The sequence below is a fragment of the Quercus lobata genome, chromosome 3, assembly GCF_001633185.2.
Source record: "Quercus lobata isolate SW786 chromosome 3, ValleyOak3.0 Primary Assembly, whole genome shotgun sequence".
In the NCBI taxonomy this organism is placed as follows: Eukaryota; Viridiplantae; Streptophyta; class Magnoliopsida; order Fagales; family Fagaceae; genus Quercus; species Quercus lobata.
The window spans coordinates 65,295,468-65,316,992 of NC_044906.1; the positions used below are offsets into that span (position 1 = coordinate 65,295,468).

At 32.3% G+C, this 21,525-nt stretch overlaps 1 pseudogene; it reads right to left on the reverse strand.

Annotated features, from left to right (window-relative positions):
- Positions 1-1,576: 1,576 nt before the first annotated feature.
- Positions 1,577-21,267, reverse strand: LOC115981288 (annotated as a pseudogene).
- Between the last annotated feature and the right edge of the window lie 258 nt (positions 21,268-21,525).

Consider the following 21,525-nt stretch of genomic DNA (forward strand, 5'->3'; position numbering starts at 1 on the left):
GCTCTTCTAACCCATAGGTGTTGACGAGGGAGATGCACCTATGTGGAAGGTCATCAAATATTACCATTTATACTCCCCCTCTCTACAACTGAAATAAGTGTACCTACTTCTCTAGACACACTTGAGCAATTCATATCCCGAGAATCAAGGGAACCACCAACAACTCAAAGTCATTATCTTAAATGAAAAGTTCAGGAATGTGTGATCTCTATAGTGATGACTCTGACAGTAAATTGACAACATGACAAAAATAATCATTGTCAGAATAGAGAATCTAATATGATGCCACCAAATAAGAAAATTCTAGGCTATCCTCATTAGAACTTTCCTTAGACCAGGCTAATGAGTTTCATCTTTTATTGACTCACTAATACAAAATAGACAATAGACACAGTAATAAACATTACAACAATGACAAGAAAACATTCATGACTCACGTATTGTAGCCAAATGAACTAGGAGTGAAATACTCATGAATGAAAACTACAGACAAAGATATACAAAGAAGTTAGACATATAGGAGGGGAAAAATATGAACTTACATTAAGCATCTGTTTTTTCAGCTACCAGATTTTTCTTCTTTTTTTTCTTTTTTCCTCTTTTTAAAGTAAGCAGAAATTTCATTGAGCATAAACACCACAGAGAAGTCAGTAATACAACTGAGCCAACATGCCATACTCAGCAATTATTAGCATTATGCTAAACTAAACAAATTATCCCAAATCAAGTCCCTACTCAGATATAAGCATTGCACATATGAGCTCTAATTAGTGTTCTTCTTCAGGACAGAAACTGGAATCCCCCAGCAGCAGCATGTAGCCCTGTTTAGAACTGTCTTTTTGATTCTCCCTCTTGCAACAACTCAACTTTACTTCCCATTTAATAGCTTGCAAAATACTCTTCATTTTTCACTTGGCCACCATGGATTCCTTTGAATCCAAATCCAAATAGACTGTAACCCCCCAATTTATCTTGCAAATCACAGCTTTTTTAATCTTTTAATCAGTTTTGCAGACCCCAATCCACCACTCTGTCCCATTCAGTTTCAAGACTATGGAACAAGCATTTTTCCATGGCTTCTTTCTGTACTCTTTAATAGACAAGCCATCAAAAACTAAATGGTTTCTGCTTTCTATTTTCTACACAAATCCTCTGCAGAATACACAAGCTGCATCACCAATGTAACCCATATGTTTTTCAGTATCTTCACATGCATAACATTTCCACCTTGCTACTAGGAACCTTAATCAAACATTAGTGACTTTGACCCCAATGAAGGGGAAATAAGAATATTCACACCAATAACCTCTGCTTCACAAGGCATTATCTTAAGCAGATTGAATTATCCATGAGCTAAAACATTATTTCGAGTGACTTTACATATGCTTTGTTGATTGTTTATTGCTAAAAGTAACCTAGAGAAGGGGAAATTTTCTTCTTCTTTTTTCCTGATGTGGGACACACCAAACTACACTCAAAAAAAAATTTTTATTTATTTATTTATTATTATTATTATTTTTTTTTACCTTGACTTCCCAAACGCACACTAACAGGAAACACAAATATTCAAGCCCACAAGATAACTCAACTGGCACCACCTGCTGTTTTCAACTAAAACATTCAGGTTCAAATTTAATTTCACCTCCCCTGTTGTAACTATCCAATTATCAACACACATTAAAGCAAACAAAAACCTGTCCAATTCTAAGACCTATGATTACATTAGTACTGCATCATAGAACAAAAACAAAATCAAAACATTAGACAGACTTACAATGGCAACTTGCCTGACCGAAACACAGCGAATTTGGACACTTGGGAATACTCAAACCCAATCCCATTATCCTCCAAAAACCTCTCAATCACCTTCTTGTCCCGTTCAGGATCACCAGTCTCACATTCCACCTCATAACACGTTCCAAAATCAAAGTTAGTCTCACCCACCTCAATCTTTAACCCTTGCCAATCATACACCGACCTCACAGGTGCGACCGAGAGTGGGGTCCATGGGTTCTTCCAGCTCCTGGGCGCGGCTTATTCCTTGTGAAATTACGGGTTTGGCCTTGAGGGAGAGGACACAGTGGTTGGTAGTGGTGGCGGTGGTGGTGATGAAGCAGAGGCGATATGGGTATTATTTCTACCGTTGGATAAGCAAAGAATGAGATATTCGGTGGCTATAACCGTTAATAACGGCAACATTAACGAACATGTTTCGCTTTCATTCAAATTCCTCAAATCTCTAAGGAGCTTGAATACGTATCCCCTGAAAACGGGGTCTTTGTAAAACAACAAGCTAGCTAAGCTACAAATACAATCCAAATTGAGTAATAATGTTAGGAACGTTGCAAAATTTATTAAATATGTCTTACAAACTCTTACAAACTGATGTGTTAGGGGATGTTTGGTTTGTGTTTTTAAACAATCATTTTCAGTTTTTAAATAACATTTCACGCATTTCAACGTATTTTTTCATCCACACGTATTTTTACAAATGTTTTCAAATAGCAATTTTCAGTTTTTAAACATATGTACCAAACGGGTCCTTAGCTATCATAAAATAAAGGAGTGCTTATTTTATTGTTTAAGCAACACAAATCATATTCTTCCTATGTTAATTTTGTAAATTTTTTATAATAAAATTTACGGTTGCTTTAGTATCTGTTTGACAAAAATTAATTTTGTCAACTTATTTTATTATTTAGCTTATTTTTGCTACTATTTATGAGTTTCACTTTACTTTTTGGTACTATTCTTGGATCTCACTTTACTATTTCAGTTAATTTTTACCTTTATCTGTAGTACTTTTAGTAAAAAAATTTCAATTTCAGCAAAATATAATGAGTGAAATTTTCCAAACGGACCCTTAGTATTTTCCAACCATTTATTTCGAGAGGAATTTTCCAACAAAATATAATGTGACCGAATTAAACCCTCCATTGAATATGGGATTTAGGAGTCATGTGTGTCCAATGTGGTCCCTCCAAGATGGAACAAATGCATGGGCAATTGTTTTCTAGTTGATGTAGCTTAAGAGAACCTCTTAAGCTACTTTGTCTTATTTGCTTTGTACAAAATGGTTACTGAACCACTCTACTTATTTGAGTTCTCCTCTTTGCATTCAGATGCTTTTGTTAATTCTGATCAAGAACAGGAAAGGTAGCAAGTGAACCTAGACTAAACTATGGACTAGATGGTAGTGAATATTGGACAAACGACTTCCAGAGGCCACACATGCCACTAAGATTCCGAAAATGTCATGTCTACTACTAATTTTACTATAAAAGATTTACAAATTGACAAAACAATAAACGTAATTTATGTTTCTTAACTAGTATAATAAACAAACGTTTGAATATATTTTTCTTCTATTGTTGACACATTTTAGTTTGTAATTTTAGTATCATAGCAAAACTGTTGTTCAGTGTTTTTCATTGTTTAGTCAATCCTTTTCACCTTTTCCACTACAAACAAAAGCAACTCCTTGATAGAATCCAGTACATACACCCACTAAATTATGTGTGTGAACAAGGTGGTATTAGATCTAAGTTTGTTCAAGTTGGTACCAATGCAATTTGTAGAGCTATTCTTGACCACCCAATACATTTCTAACAATATCTGAATAACCCTACTAAAAAATATTACGCATGTGTAGGATATAATTGATTTGCATCATTAGCTATCAGAGCATAAATTAAGTGGGAGAACATCTTATTTTTTATTCGCTCTAGCAAAGTCTTTTTTGATTGCAGCATTCTTCGAACGTAATTTTGTTTCTTTCTTCTTCTTCTTTGTATGAATTTGATAATGAATTCTTACAGAATGATTGAGAGAGAGAGAGAGAGAGAGAGGTTTGCTATTGGCGTTGATGAGATTATTAGACTACCGTTCATGTGCTCCAAACTTGTAGTACCCTATTTTCCTTAAACATTCTTAGGTTAATTACATTTGTCATTGGCTAAAAAATTAAGTTTTTTACTATTTAGTTTATTTTTGTTATTATTTAGCTTATTTTTGTTACTATTTATGGGTTTTATTGCACTTTTTGGTATTTTTCATATACCCCATTATACTATTTCAGTTACCTTTTAGTTTTATCCACAGTACTTTCAAAAAAATTTCAATCTCAACTAATAAACTGTTACCAAACAGACTCTTAAAATTATTTTGGTTTTTCCAATTTGTCCAGATTGATTAGTGGAGTCACCAGTAGTAGTGCATGTTAGCTATTAACTTGTGTTCTCGTGCACTTCCCGTGTTTTGCACAAAATCAATTTTGCTATGATTCCCTCTTAAGATTATGTATCTAGAATAAAAATTAACAATTAATATTTCATGATCCTTCATGTATTTCCTTTTTAAGCAAAACACTGGGGTCAAGTAATGTAATTTTGACAGGAAAGAAAGAAGTAATCATGACTGTAAAATGTGGCAGTACAATTGGGTGAGTGATGCCGATTACTCTTCCATTGTTTAGATCTCTTTTTTTTTAAAGACATTATATAATTAAAATGCAACAAATTGATATTATTATAATGTCCATAAGCAACGAAGTACCAAATTTTAGAGATTTAAAATAATCAAGTATCAAACATGTACTAAAGTTCTTTGGTATTCCCATTTCAACACAAACAATCAAATTATTATTTATTTTTTTCATTATAAAAATTTGGACATTCTTAAGGCATTATTTAGGAATTGAAGTTTTTTAGTAGAATCGAAATGTGATTTCGCTTTCTAAATTGTCAATACCTTTTTATTTAAAGAATATAATAATAGTTCTTAATTTGGGGGGCATGCTTAAATAAATTAAATTAAGGATTAATGGTAACTCATCCTAATTCTTGGTAATACAATAATACTAGTTAGATTTAAGAAGATTAGATTGAACAAATCATAAAATCAGCTTAATATATTAAAATAGTTCCTATTTATAAATAAATAAATAAATATATATATATATATATATATATATATTTGTGTGTGTATCAAGTCTAGGAGGGGCCATGACCCCCTGGCACTACCTATGATTACGATAGTTTAATATTTGATGCCTCTGCAGTGTATTTAGAAGTTTGGGAGTGAAGAAGAGAGTAGAGGGCATGATGGGGAAGAAGAGGGGATGAGTGAGGAATTGTTTCTCCCTTCCCTTTATCTAAATTGTTTAAAATAAAGTAAGATGAGGGGTATATATATATTGGATGTTTTAAAAGGTTTTTTTTTTTTTCAATAATTCACTAGTACAGTGGGAAGACTATGTGACTAAGTTATTGGTGGATGTTTTAGAAGTAAAAATGGGAAGAAGAAAAAATAATAAGATATCATATAAATTGACAATTATATCATTATTTTGTTCAGTTTAAAAAAATAAATATAAATTGATATCATAGGGGAAAAATTGATTTGATAAAATTATTCAATTTAAGTGGAAAGGTCTAGAATTTAAAATAAGGATTTTGTAGACAAATTTTACCCCTCCAAATCCTATCAAATCCTTTCCTTGATCCTCTCTTTAAAAAAAATAATCCAAACATGCCTACAATGGAGTTAATCCCCTTTCCCTCTATTGGACTCTCCTCTAATCTAGCCAATGATTTTTTCAAACTTTGGTCATAATTAAAAAGAAAAAGATTTATGTAGTAATAAACTTAGTTTGAGAACACAGACGCACACACGTGATTATTATATTAAATGGTATGTGCTACGTATGTACATGTTACAATATTGCACATATAAGGGTAACATTCTATTTTGATTTCTTCTACACCATTGAGATAATTATCATGAGACCCATTGAGACTTCATAATATGATACAAGGTAATGTAGAAAATAACTAAAATTGTTGGAAATATAATTTCTCATAATGCATGGGCCATATGGCAATTGCAATCTACACAATAATAATAATAATAAATAAATAAATAAATAAATAAAATATGGATGGGGTTGCATTTGCACCCCACGTATATATGCTAGAAAAGAAGATCAACTTTGTCTAATTCACTGCTTGACTAATCGTAGAGTTGTGCTTGCTTCTCCACGCAATTTTTTGGGTTTTCATGAGTTTTTTGCTCTCTAATGTTTTGGTTTTTCCTTTCTTCTAACCCACACATTTTCATCATTACTGCCATTGACAACTTTCCCACCTTTGGTTGGGACCAATGTAGAGAATTGGATTATATATGCACCGGTTTGGTTAGCTAAGGTATACTTCAGTTTTTGTAGCTTCTTTTCCTTGTGCCTTATCCTTCTCTTCTCATCTTGGTTTCTTTCCCTTGGTTCAACCTCCTTATGGTTATACTATTTATGCATCCATATTGATATCTTCTACACCAATAAAACAATGATGAGACCCATAGCAACTAAAATGCATGTTTGGGAATATCATTTTCGAATAATGTTAATTATGACAATCTAAAAAGTAATAAATGGAGCAAGGAAAAAAAAAAGGCACTCATTGGCTAGTTAAAAGCATTGCAATTTGTGTAAAATGAATGTAAAGCTATAAAAGGGAAAGATGTCATAAACCAAAATAATTCTTTAGTAAATCAAATGACACCCGGGGTTCCTCCAAACACTTCAGTAGGGAGTAAAACTCTTTTGATTAATACACGAATTCCCCAATGAAGTGTTTGAGGGAACTCTAGGGGACACCTAACATGATGAGCTCTTAATAAGCTACTTTGCCTCAGTTGCTTGATAAAAAAAATGGTTACTAAGCCACTCTATTTATATAGTGAGTTCTTCCCTTTGCATTCAGCTGCTTATGTTGTTTCTATTCGAGAAGAGAAAGGTCTGAGATTTGCAACGAGTGAACCTGGACATAATTATGGACTAGATAAAGAATATTGAACAATCGGCTTCGAGAGGCCACACATCCAATTCAGAGTTGGAAAATGTTAAAGATATTGCCAATTTTACTATAAAATATTTACAAACGGACGTGATAACAAGGGTTTGTTTGGAATCCGCTTATTTTGCTGAACTGAAAATTTTTTGCTGAAAGTATTGTAGATAAAAGTAAAAAGTTAACTGAAATAAAATAGTGAAACCCATGAATAGTACCAAGAAGTGCAGTGGGACTCATAAATAGTAGCAAAAATAAGCTGAATAGTAAAATAAACTTTTTTTTTTAATTTTTGCCAAACACACACTAAGTGTAATTGGTGTCATTTTAACAACATACTAAATAATTCTTTAAATTATTTTTCTTCAATTGTTGACACATTAATTTGTATTTGTAATATACCTACCACCACTCATTGAGATTTTCACTATCTATCCAATCCTTTTCAGCTTTTCCACTAAAACCAAAAGCAACTTCTTGTTAGAATCTAGCTAGTACATACACCAACTGAAAATAAATAAAAGGGTATTCTTTGTGTGAAGCAGGTGGTATTAGAAAGTTTGTTCAAGAGAACCAATGCAATTCGTAGATCTATTCTGACCACACAACACAGTTTGGCAATATCTGAATATCTAGTACTAAAAAGATTATGCTTGTGCATCAATAAGAGAGAGCTCATATAATTGATTTGCATCAATAATCATCAAGGTCTAACTACTTAATGAGTCCTTAAGCATGCACTTGGGCATACACATACATTCCCATACATTCTGAGCTATCGTATATCCTTGAAAAAGATTGTTCATAGGCCTTTTAAGTGGGAGAATATTGAAGCTCATATGTCCATTCACCTCAACATTATTCTTCCTGCTCTTCATCTTACCCAAATTCAATTTCATCAACTTGGTTTACATGGAATTCTCTCCTCTCTGACAAGTCTCCTACCATATAGACCACCTAAATTCCTATATTTTAGGAAAAAGCTTCACTATAAATAGGGTATTTAAGGTGCATTGACTTACCAAGAAAAAAAATCCACAAGGAAGTGTCAGCTATCTCCTAGAGTTCCCTTGAACACTTCACTGGGGCTCTTCTAAGAGGCCATATGCTAGTGGTACCCTACTGAAGTGTTTAGGGGAACTCTGGTTGCCATCTGACTTATATTAGCAAGACAAAATTTAGTAGATGTTATATCTTTTTGTTCCTAGTGTTAAAGCATTAGCATTAACTGTGCTATACCCAAAATGTTATTTTAGCACACGAAACAACTAAAAATGGCTCTGTTGTTAGGAATGCTATAAGCATATGGATAACAATTGTTGTATTAGGATTTATTTGGTTGGTTAGTTATAATCCCAAGCATATTAATCGCATTTAACACATATTGGAATTATTAATGCACATGGAAAATTGTAGGACCATTAGAATCAAGCCATATGGGCCAATAGAATAGTTTATGGTTATATAAATATCTACTTGTAATCACATTTCCATCATTGAAGAATAAACCAATTGCTTAGTGCATTAGTACATCTCTCTCTCTCTCTCTCTCTCTCTCTCTATGGAGGGTGACTACCTCGAATTAAGTCAATTCTCCTACAATTTTTACCCATCCCCAGTAGGAACCACTAGGTTCCTAACATCCATCTAGTGTGTTATTAATTTGGTAAAGTAATTGCAAAACAATTCACTTTACTTAGGTGATTTGCTTCTAGTATTAGATCACTATAACATCTACTACTAGTTTTTTTTTATTACTTCTCTCTCTCTCTCTCTCTCTCTCTCTCTCTCTCTCTCTCTCTCTCTCTCTCGTAAATTACAGTTCCCCTCCTCTATCCTCTCTCCTCTCTAACTCTCTGTGACTCTATCATAGCCCATAACAACCCTTTTGATTAGTACAAATAGTTCCCAAATGAAGTGTTTGGAGAAACTCTTGGGAAACCTAATCATGCCCTCTTAAGCTACTTTGCTTTATGCAAAATGGTTACTAAACCATTCTATTTATATTGAGTTCTTCTCTTTGCATTTAGTTGCTTAATGCTTATGTTATTTCTGTTCAAGAAGAGAAAAGGTAGCAAGTGAACCTAGACATAACTATAGACTAGATGGTAGAGAATATTGGACAAATGACTTCGAGAGGCCACATATGCCACTAAGATTCAGAAAATGTCACATCTACTAATTTTACTATAAAAGAATTACAAATTGACGAGATAATAAATGTAATTTATGTTTCTTAACTAGTATAATAAACAAACGTTTGAATTTATTTTTCTTTCTTCCATTGTTGACGCATTTTAGTTTGTAATTGTAGTATCCATAGCAAAACTCTTGTTCAATGTTTTTTGTTGTCTAGCCAATCCTTTTCAACTTTTCCACTACAAACAAAAGCAACTCCTTGATAGAATCTAGTACATACACCCACTAAATTATTTGTGTGAACTAGGTGGCATTAGATCTATGTTTGTTCAAGTTGGTACCAATGCAATTCGTAGAGCTATTCTTGATCACACAACATATTTTTGACAATATCTGAATATCTCGTACTAAAAATATTATGCATGTGCAAGATAGATATAATTGATTTGCATCATAAATTAAGTGGGAGAACATCTTATCCTTAGTCGCTCTGACAAAGTCTTTTTTTATTGCGGCATTCTTTGGACGTAAGTTTGTTGGTCAAACAATATAATTAGTAGGCACTATTGTGAAAGAATATTTCATACTAACATCTCAAGTCTAAAAGACACGATTTAGAGCCTATAAATTGAGTTTCAAAGACTCAATTTTCATGTTCTGATCAAATCTGAGCTGGCGCTTTTCCTCTTGGCGTCCACCTAGAAATCGAGTCTTAGAGACTTGATTTATATCTATAACACATTTACAGTGAAAAGATTTTCAAGTGTTTGGAGTACAAAATACAGATCAACCACCATCAACCATCACCAAATACAAGCATAGACCAGCCACTATCAACCCACAAATCCGAGCATTAATCCAACAATTCAGTACAAATCCAACCAAATCCACCCCCAACAACCATCTAAAATCTAGATTAAAAAAAATAAAAACCCTAAAACCCACGAGAAGTTCAATCTGGACCATGAACCCATCTCGGCGTGGGTGGCGATTGTCGATACATGATCGCACCAGCGTGGCGAGTACGTCGTTCATGTCGGCATGCGCTAGGAGCAAGAAATTACCGTACTGCCTGAGGCTGGCAAGCATGCGGCTTGTAATGGCGTGGCTCTCTAAGCTTCGTTCTCTCTTTCTCCTTCTCCCTCTCCTTTTTTCCCTTGTTTCCCAACTTTCCTTCGGCCGATACAGTGGCGAATCCATGTGGCCGACGTGTCTGGGTTTGGGCTTACGAGTTTGGTACTACCAAGGTGGTGGTGGTGGTAATGGTATCGTCTTCATTCATGGTGGGGTGGGGTGGGGGGAATGGTTTGTACATGAGAGAGTTGAACATGTGTGTAAGGAGGCTGAAGATGTGAGCTTAGAACATTTTACTTTTTTTGTAAAGGGTTGCTTATAAATCGAGTCTTAGAGATTTGATTTCCAGGTGGATGCCACGTGGAAGAAACGCCAAATCAGACGTGATCATAACACTAAAACTGAGTCTTTGAGACTCAATTTATAAGCCCTAAATCAAGTCTTTTAAACTCGAGATGTTAGTAAAAAATATAGTTTTGTAATAGTGCCTACTAATTATATTGTTTGGAAAACAGAGTTAATTCCCAATTTTGGCCTAAGTTTGTTTCTTTCTACTCTTTTTTTTTTTTTTTTTTAATATATGAATCTATTAATGAATTCTTACAAAATGATGAGAGAGAGAGAGAGAGAGAGAGAGAGGTTTGCTATTCATGAGTTGATGAGACTACTAGATTACAGTTCATATGTTCCAAATTTGTAGTACCTGGCCTCTTTTTTCACGAATCATATAGGAGTATATTTTCCTTAAACATACTTAAACTTATTCTGGTTTTTCAATTTGTCCAGATTGGTTGGTGGAGTCACCAGTAGTAGTGCACATTAGCTATTAACTTGTGTTCTCATGCACTTCCATGTTTTACACAATTAGTTTTGCTATGATTTCCTGCTGAAATTATATATCTAGAATCAAAATTACCAATTAATATTTCATGTTCCTTCGCATCTTTCCTTTTTAAGCAAAATGCAAGGGTCAAGTAATGTAATTTCGGCAGGTAAGAAAGAAGTAATCATGACTGTAAAATGTGGCAGCACAATTGAGTGATACTTAATTTGATAATATAAATATAATTAATAAATTAAAGTGTATATACATCAAGGCAGATCAATTGAAAATATATAAATGTAGAGGAAAACAATTAATATGCACTAATTGATAGGTTTCTCTTCTTACAACAAATGGAGAATATGACATTTGAACTCAGATTCACCTTGTAAGACCAGGTAGTGCTATCAAACAACTTTACTCGCTAGAGTACTCGGTACATAACTTAAAGCAAATAGTACCTGACATAAATTGCTTATAACTCAAAATGTGCTTTGAAATTTTATATGAGGTTCAAAAAGTAGAGCTAGACATTGAACAACTTTACTACTAGCTAGAGTACCCAATACATAACTTAAAGCAAACAAACTACCTAACACAAATGGCTTATAACTCAAAAATGTATTCTGAATTTGTGTTGAAACAATTTGTGAGGTCAACGAATGCATAATAAAAAATTCAATGTTATAAGGATGACCCATCTCTTATGTATTGCTTGATTGCATAATCAGAAATATATATATATATATATATATATATATACACAGGAGGACATACATACAACACACAGAATACTTATGTGTTTCATTTGATTCAAAATTTCAAAAATGTTGTAATACGACATTAAAAAGAAATAAATAAAAAATGTAAACCGGCTTACATACATGTATATTACAAATTTAAATGAAAAAATTCCAAAAAAATAAAAATAAAGAATGGTTATATATATATATATATATATATATATTGTTAAGATAGTTCAAAATATAAATTAATCAATTATCAAACTTGTACTAAAAAGTTCTTAGTAATTCCCATTTCAATATATAACAAAACCAAATTATTATTATTATTTTGAAAATAATTGGACATTCTTAGGGCATTATTTAGGAATTGTAGTTTTTGCAGTATAATTCAAATGTGATTTTGCTTTCTAAATTTTCATTATCTTTTTCTTTAAAGAATACATCACTAGTTCTTAATTTAAACATACTTAAATGAATTAATAGTAAATCATCCTAATTCTTGGTAATGCCATAATATTAGTTAGGTTTAATAAAATTAGATTGAACAAATATCATGAAATCAGCTTAATATATTGAAATACTTACAATTGTTTGACCATATATATATATATATAAGTGTGTGTGTACATATCTAAAATCAAGTCTAGCTTTCTATGTTATTAATTAATAACTGCCTATGAAAAATGAGAAAAAAAAAAAGTATTATTTAATACCTCTTATGCATATTTAGAAGTTTGGAAGAAGAAAAGAGTAGAATGTGCAATGGGGAAAAAGCGGAGATGGGTAAGGAAATGTTCTCCCTTCCCCTTATTTAAATGGTTTAAAATTAAGTAGTAGGAGAGGAATGGATATGCATTTCCTTTTTTTGGATGTTTTAATTTTTTTTTTCTAATACTTTGATAGTATAATGAGGGTATTTGAAGCTTATATTTTTTAATAAAAAAAAGTAAAGTATGCGAATGGGTTACAAGACTCTTAGTGAATGTTTTAAAAGTTAAAATAGACATTAAGCAGAAGAAATTATAGGATATCATATAATTTAAAAATTATATCACTCTTTTATTAAATTTAAAGAAATAAATATAAATTGATATCATAAGGGAAAAATTGATTAATTAAAATTCTTTAATTTAAGTGGGAAGGCCCATGATTAAAAATGAGGAGTTTGTAGAGATATTTTACCCCTTCAAATCCTTTCCTCCTCTCTTTAATTAATAATAATAATAATAATAATAATAATAATCAAACATGATAAATTAAACCCTCAATCCCCTTTTCCTCTGTGTAGTAATAAACTCAGTTTGAGAACACACACTTAGACACAAACATGCATGCACACACATGATTATAATTATATTAATGGCATGTACTATATACACACACATTACAAGCTAATATTGCACATATAAGATGTTGGGTTAAGATAGCTTGACCTTGGTTAATTAATTCAATTACCTAAGTTGATTAATTAGGTTCAATTACATGCAAATCATGAAGGCACCAACAAATCACCAAAAATACTAAGTGCAGTGGAAAATAAATTGGATACGGTAATTTGTTGACAAATGGGGAAAATCTCGTAAGGCAAAAACCCCACCAGGTGATTTTAAGGTCACCACTCCCAAGAATCTACTAATCAACAATAAAGCGGTTACAAGTATAAAGAATCTTATATACCAACTACCCTCTCCTATCCTGAAATACCAATCTACAGTTAAACCTTTACTCCAATACCCAATTGGGCTTGATCTTGTAGTAGCCTTCTTTCCTTTGATACACAAACCTCCAATTTATGACTAACACTTTACATGAATCCCAGTACGTGACTAATTCCAGCAACTTGAACAGATATTGTTAGCTGTAAAGTTCTTCACTTCATCAATAATGTAGATCAGGAAGCACTTAGTTATAAAACCCTATGGCATACAAACGCAGTAGCTTCACACAGATAAAATAAGTCTCTTGGTCTCTTTATCCGTGTGTAATGGCTCTTAAAATAAGCCTTATATATGTTTAGGGTTATGAGAAAAGAAACTCCAAACCAATATACAATATTGGGCCAAATTTCAAATCTATAAATTTTGAAATCGTAATTCTTGATATATCGAGCTATTGTTGAGCTATCTATCAAGCTTCACATTAAATCTCAATAGCAAGCATCTGTCATGCTATCTGTCGAGATTTAATGAACAGTTTTTTTTTTTTTTTTACTTGTTTCTTATACCAATCTTCATGTCTTTAATACTTGACTTGAACAACATGTTTCTTGAAGTACTAAACCCATCTTAGATCTATCCAATTCTTTAGCTTTAGAGTCCTTCAATTCTTTAGCTTTAGAGTCTATTTAGTTGGGGAGATTTTAGGGAAATGGAAAAGGGGAGAGAAAAGTGGATAGAAAAATAATTTTTGTGGATATTTGGTTAAAAATAAGAAAGGAGGGTAAAATTAATAGGGGATTGGATGTTTTCTTCCCAAGCCCAACAAAATTATATCTCTCCAATTTGGGGAGAAAATAGAGAGAAAGAAATAGTTGCAGTCAAATAACTGAACTACCCCCTCATCTTATGTACTAGTTGTTTTTTTCTCACTTTTTTGCATGATATCTTCTTCTTTGATTCAATGAAGACAATGTATTAAATTCAATTTTGAACTCTATAGGTACATTCTTCTTCCGTTTTGCTCTTCTTCTTCTTTTCTTTTTTGGGATTTAACTGAACATGATTTTTCTATTAACTTTTTTCTTTTTTAATAAATTTAGGTGATTTTTTTTTTTTTTTTGGTTGGTTTTTTGTCATTTTTTTTTAATTGGGCATTTTTTAATAAGGGCATATAAGTAAATTTATATAAACTCATTTTTTTTCCATCTTTTCAGTTTTCCATCTCTCCACCTCCAACTAAACACAAATGAGGAAAATTAGAATCATTTTTATTCTCCCATTTTTGTCTCCCCAACCAAACAGACCCTTAATGAAGTATCTTTTTCAGCCTACACATAAAGGATAAAAATATTAAATTCTATGTACATGCATTAATTGAATTTTCGTCTACCAAATAACTTGGCCAACACTTTCTAACTCTGGATGTATATAGAAGATTAGTGCTTTCTTCAAGCTAGATCCTGAAATGTACTTTGGTGCTTTCTTCAAGAAGATACAGAAATAATTCCTGGATTTGTTGAGCTTTAAATCCATAGAAATATTCTTAGTTGTTATGAAAATTTTCTAAATACCAATTCAAAATATTTATTTGCTTAATGAGCCAAACAATTTTCATATTGAAGAGGAAAAAAGTTGAAATTTTACTTTTCCGGATGTTCCAATAACAAATGCCAATGGCTCCTAAAATATTGTAGTTTGAAAGTAAGTGCAAGATCCTGAGCACCTTTATTAATCACAATGATTAATGAAATGACGTCTTTTTTTTTTTCATAAAAACATTTGTAATAATTTTAAAATAATAAAAACCGGACCGAAACCAACAACAAAAAACGATAAACTTTAGGATAAATAATATTGTACTCAATTTTTGAATTGAAATCAAGAATTGAAAACACAATTCTAAAATTGAAATAATATTTTTAACTTCCGATTTCAGTTTTAAAAATGTATTTATAATAGTGTGTAACAAACATGATCTCAAACTTTATACATACATATATATATATATATATATATATATATACACACACGTTGTATTAAAAAATACGTAAAATTCTCTCCGAAAAGTAGAAGAGACTAAAATGTGCAAAGAAAGCACAAAAAGAAGGAAACAGAGAAGATAATCAAAACAAAACAGGCAGACATAGTCCAAAGAGCAAAGATACAGAGCAAAGATGAGGAGCATTGCAACATAAATTCATAAACTGAAACACCTAATACTTTGAAGTTTGAACTAAATTTGAAGGAATAATATCAACAGGGGAAGCATATTAATTACTGTTGTCCCTGCTAATTAACCCCATTCTTTTTTTCTTCTCTTTTTTTTTTTGGCTAAAATCCCAAACCTACTTACTATAATAAGAAAGGCCCATTTTTGTTTTTGTTGGCTGAGCATCAAGTGCCATCAGGAGCTCCCCCAAACACTTCAGTAGCGAGGATCAATGACCCTTTACTTCAAAGAGATTGAATCCCTAGTGAAGTGGTCAAGGGAACTCCAGGGGACAGTGGATGCATGTTTTGGCACCTCCATATGTTTGTATTGCTGGCTCTATATACGGGGTTTATGAGTACCAATTAAGTCTACTATTTCTAGCAAGCTAGGTTCCCATGCATCTTTGCAATTCGTTGCTCTATACTTTGCCTTGAGAGTTGAGAAATCTTAGGGGATAATAAAGCTGTAGGAAGTGAATCTAGACGAAAAAGTGGGCTAAATTGAAGGTTGAGAGAATAATATCAAGATGAGTGGCCATGTGCCCATTGCACCTTTTCACACTCTATCATCATTAGAGCCATTCCTTTCCAGCTTCTTTCATTGATATAAAGCGACTATTGACTGGATTCTAGTATATACGTACACCCCCATTGTGATCACAAAGAGGCTTTCTAATGTGAATCAGTTCTAGCTATTACTAGAAAGTTTTGTCAAGTGGTGCACTAAAACGATAAGATGTGTACAGGACCACACATATATATTACATGACAATTCGTCAAGTACTCGAGCTACGGGACTTGAATGTATGTATTGTAATACTAATGTATTGGACTAATATACGTGCTTCAAGCATGTACTATTTTGTACTCCGTATAACATATATATGTTGAAAAATGACAGACCATAGAGATGAAAAGAAAGAACGAGTTTGGGTAAGCCGAAAAGTTCTGGCCACTCAACCGAAATTTTTATTCTCTACTCCTCATGTGACCCATTATTCTGTCCAGGTTCAAAGTTCAATTTTCTGTCCATGTATGTTGATATTTTTTTATCTCTAATGGTCCTCTCGTACCCAAAGGCATCCTTTACTGAATCATGATGAAGATAAAGAACTTTTTCTATAAATAGTAGGTTTGGTTTACATTGCTTTGCCAAGAACAAAAAATAAACCAAAATAAGAGAAAGGAAAGGTCAGTTGTCCCCTAGAGTTCCCTTGACCACTTCTATGGAATTCTAAAGAAACCCTCAATTAAAGGGTACTTCTAACCCACTGAAGTGTTTGGGGGAACTCTGGTTGTCATCTGACATTGATTAGCAAGAGGAGGTCTGGCTTGCACTTAACATATATATATAGTAATCATCTTTCAGGTATGTATATATGGTTCTTTATCTACATTTCACGTATCACAATTCTTTCTTCAACAAGCTGTAACTCAACCAATACTTCATTCTCTCGTAATAATAGGATAAAAGGTGAGTTGTAAGTTTAAGACTCATTGGATTCATTTGTAACTTACCAATATAACAAATGTTTCATAATTTCTTCAATAGCTTTTGAAGTTAATTATATTACAAAGAGTGACATGTTGAATATTTTGACATTAGTCACACTAATTGTCATTTAGTATATATTAGTATGTTGTTTCTGGAAACAATATCTATGACTTTGAAAATAGTTGAACTTTAAAATTCACTTATATTGCATTTGAATTTAAAGGTTTAAAATTGACGAATTCAAATACTAGTTATTATTATAAATTGTTTGATATAAATTTGATGGAATATAGATTTAAGCTTTAGAATTATGCTCTAATAAAATCATTTATAATGTTATCAGTTGAAATAACATCTCAAATATATATATATATATATATATATATATTATATTATTTTTTAATATTCTTATAATACGTCACATGGCTAAAAGAGAATTAAAAGAAAAAAAAAAAAAAAAAAAAGGAAAAAGCATATCAAGAGAGGATGCCTATTTGATACGAGTATACGACTAAGTATTTAAGACACAAATTTAATTTATTATATAATATACACAATATTGTTAGCTAAAATTTATCTATGGTCTTGGGAGTGGTAATTTATCGGTGTTGTACATGTATTTGTGTTTTTCAAATTAAAAAATAAACTAATTTTTTATATATATAAATTCTACTTTAGTTTAATTTAAATATATATTTGTGTAAAATTCCCTCTTGGAGACTTGAACCTCGACCCTTATCCTCCACACCTCACAAATATTCAATACTTGTGAAGTGACCATTGCATCAAGAACTAAAAATTTTTTTGTATCTCCTCCCAATGTAACGCTTTTATATATTATTGTTATAAATTCATCCTAAGGAAATCTGGGAACAATATTTCATTTATGTAATTACATTTTGCAGAGGTATTGCAAGAAGGTTTCAACACTTGGTTTGGTTAAAAATAAGCATGTAATTATAGAAATTTACAGATCATCCATCAAACCATGATAATTGAAAGAATATTCCACTTGCAATAAAGTGAAAACATGCCTTATTTTTTTGTATAAGGGCATCATGTCACAAGTATATTTCTTGTGAGAGAGAGAGAGAGAACTCAGTTATTCATTACTTAAATTCATAAGTCTTAACATTTCATGAAGTTTAAAATCCAGGCCCGTCACACTTGGGCATACAGACACACACAAACAGATATAGTTGCTAAACACAGAACACCTTAGAAAAACAGTTGATTTCTCAATCCCACACCCAAGTAAAACAATGAAACACACAGCTATAAAATGTAGAGAAACAACACCTTAGAGAGAAACCACCTTGTGGCTCGACCGAGGCACCTTCCTGAAGTAAGTCCTTACAAGATCAAAGTAGAGCGGAAACTGTACAATGGCATAGAACGTTATAGGCAAGCATGTCACTGCATACACTGGAAGCGCCTTGTTTTTTAATTAATCTCTAAGCACAAAGAAATGTCCTGCACAAAAAGAGACTAACATCGATGCAATGGACACGAAGAGTGAAGTTAATCCAAGCAGAACTTTCCTTGGAAGGTCGCTACGGAAATCTTTTTCTTGGTATCTGGAAGTGAGGATAGCAAGAAACAAGAACAAGGCTGTGACAGAGAAGCACAGGGCGACAAGTGAAGTCACAGCAAAGACGTCAAATGCAGGATACGTTTCAAGGTATGGTGAGCCGCTACCCTCCTTGATACCACCTGGGATAGCGGTTGATTTTGCAAAGGCAACAGTGGCAATGAGTGCAGCTACAACTGAGCAGGATTCAGAGGTTTTGCTAAGCCATTCACCTCCCTCTTGGACGAGTTTCTCGAGGTGTTCAGTGAATAACTGTGCCGGAATCTTCTTGTCGTTGTTGGGTTGGTAAAGTAGGTATTGTGGCACGGTTCTTTTCACATACTGCATTTATTAAAAATAAAAAATTAAAAAAGATACAGTTTTAGATTGTTTCTAAACAATTTCATAACAAAGTATACTTGCAATGATGAAAATTTAGGGTAGCAAATTAAACTTGAAGTGCATTGTCAATCAATGGAATTAAACCAAGTGTTGAACAATTATTTTAAAGCAATTTTAATGGAAAAAAAAAAAAAAAAAAAAAAAAAAAAAGAAGAAGAGAGAGTAAAAAGAGGGAGAACATAGAGAAAATCATCTAAAAAATTATGTGATTTGGTAATACCGATTTCCTTTTTTTTTTTTGAAACCCGATTTCCTTCAAATTAGTGCTAAAACATATTTAAAGGAAAACCTTGCCCTATTGAATTTTCTTAATATACCCTTAATTACCATATTGCAAGGGTATGCCCAATCTATTATTTGATTAAGGCATAACAAACTTTAAATAAGCTGCTTAAGGCCCCCTAAACTAGAGATCCCTGTTACTATTGTCATTTCAAAATACAAGTTATTAACTTTTAATTTCATTTATTTGCATTTTTGTCAAGTGTTTGTTAATTAACTTACACTTTTAATACTTCCAATAAAAACGTTTTGAATTCAAATCTCCTCTCTCCAAACTATCAAATTATCAATAACAAATATGTATATATATATATATATATATTTATATACTTTGCCCTAGCCCATTGAGGGAATATGTTTGACAATGTTCTTTAATTAATTAGTACGCATTACTTATAAATTGGCCTGGCACATATTGAAAACTACCTCCCTCACCTAGATATGGAGTGTTGCATATATGTTAAGAAGAGCTCCACTTTTTATTAAATTAGATGAAGTGGCTCGTACACTTAATCTGTTGATAAAATAAAGAATGACAAATTACAACTTACTCACATATAATTTGATTGAAATTTAAATTGCCTACTTGTGATTTGAAATTTAACACTTTACCCACCTGAAGTTTGATCAAAATTTAAATTGTCTACGTGTGGTTTGATATCTCATAATGCAAGTATTTCACTAGGTTATTTTTTATCTTTTTTGATCTTGTATTTTTATGTTTTTTTATTTTTTTGAGGAGAGAAATATAAAAGTGGAGCAAAATTACTTAGCCCTGTTATGGAACTCTAACTGAACTTATAATCTCAAGTAGATAAAATATAAAATTTCAAACCACAGATAAACAATTTAAATTCCAGTTAAATTAGAAGTGAGCAAATTGTAATTTGCCCAATAAAGAAACATGATTCAACTACTTTTAGTAGGCCAGCATTTGCAACGCTATATTTCATGTAAGGTTCAGGGCATGCAGCAGTCAAACGCCTAGGCAAGCTGTTTGATAAAAATCAAGCAGTTCAAGATGGTTTTGAGTTCATACCTCGTACCACTTGATTTCCCATTGCATTTGCAATGCGGCCCCAGGAATTAGCCAGGGCTTATTTATTCCTAGCTTCGCTGCAAGATGCAATGCGTTGTTCCCGTCTTTATCCAATTTTTGCAGCATTGTCTCTGTAAGTAACTCTCTCTTAAGCAATAGCTGATGTATCTGGGGTTGTCTGTTATCCACTACCAAGAGTGCTATATTTTTGCCTTCGTCCGTATCATCATGGATAGCCATTGGAAACTTGTCTTTAGAGGATGAACCGATGTCCATGTCAATAACTTCGTCCACAGTAGGTTCCTGGAGGAATAGTATCCGCCCAGGGTTCTGCCCTTTTTCCAAAATGTAATAATTTATGGGTAAAGCTTTGATAGTATGTTTTAGGACTCTAAGAGATAAAACGTGCTTCTCTTTTATCTTCTTTAATTCATCTGATCCTATTCATCAAGAAATAATAATAATTATAATTATAATAATAATAATAATAATTCATCTGATCCTAATAAGTAATAATCATACAAGGGAATTTATATTATGAGGAGGCAAATGTATTAATATGCATGTTAACATGTAGCTACATGTATATATTAACTTGTACACTTCATGCACACACCTTCTCTGTATCATATATATCATATTCAAATTGTAAGTCCATTAAATTTTCACTGAAATCATGATTTTAATGCAAATTTTGCTTGTATATACGGTTGTGTGTGAAACAAACACCACTCTTATCAAAATAATACATTAACTCAAAATCAACAGTGCAAACAAATGGTGTACAGAAGACATGAGCACAAGATGTGTATAAATAACATTTCCCAAGTTACAAATGTGGATATATTCAAGAAAGAAAGAAAGAGTACATTATCAATAATAATAACAAAAAAAAGAGAGTTATGTACCAACTCCAACGATGACCAGTATTGCTGTGTAAACAAATTTGGCAATGTCATAGCATGCGCGAGAATATCTCTGAATTAAACCTTCAATTTTAGCTTGGGATCCTTTACAAAACAAAATCAGTTCATTATAATGCGCAAATAATTAAGGTTGCGACATGTGACATGTGACATGTCTAACTTTTAGCATTAGGTATATAAAGAATGATGCAATGGTTGTCAAAATGAAACATGATACGTCTGCTTCAAGAATAAATTCTTTGATCTATTAAAAGAATTCTAAAATCCAAAGGAAGGATAGAAAACCTCTGTTAGAGCATCAGCATCAGTTGTGCT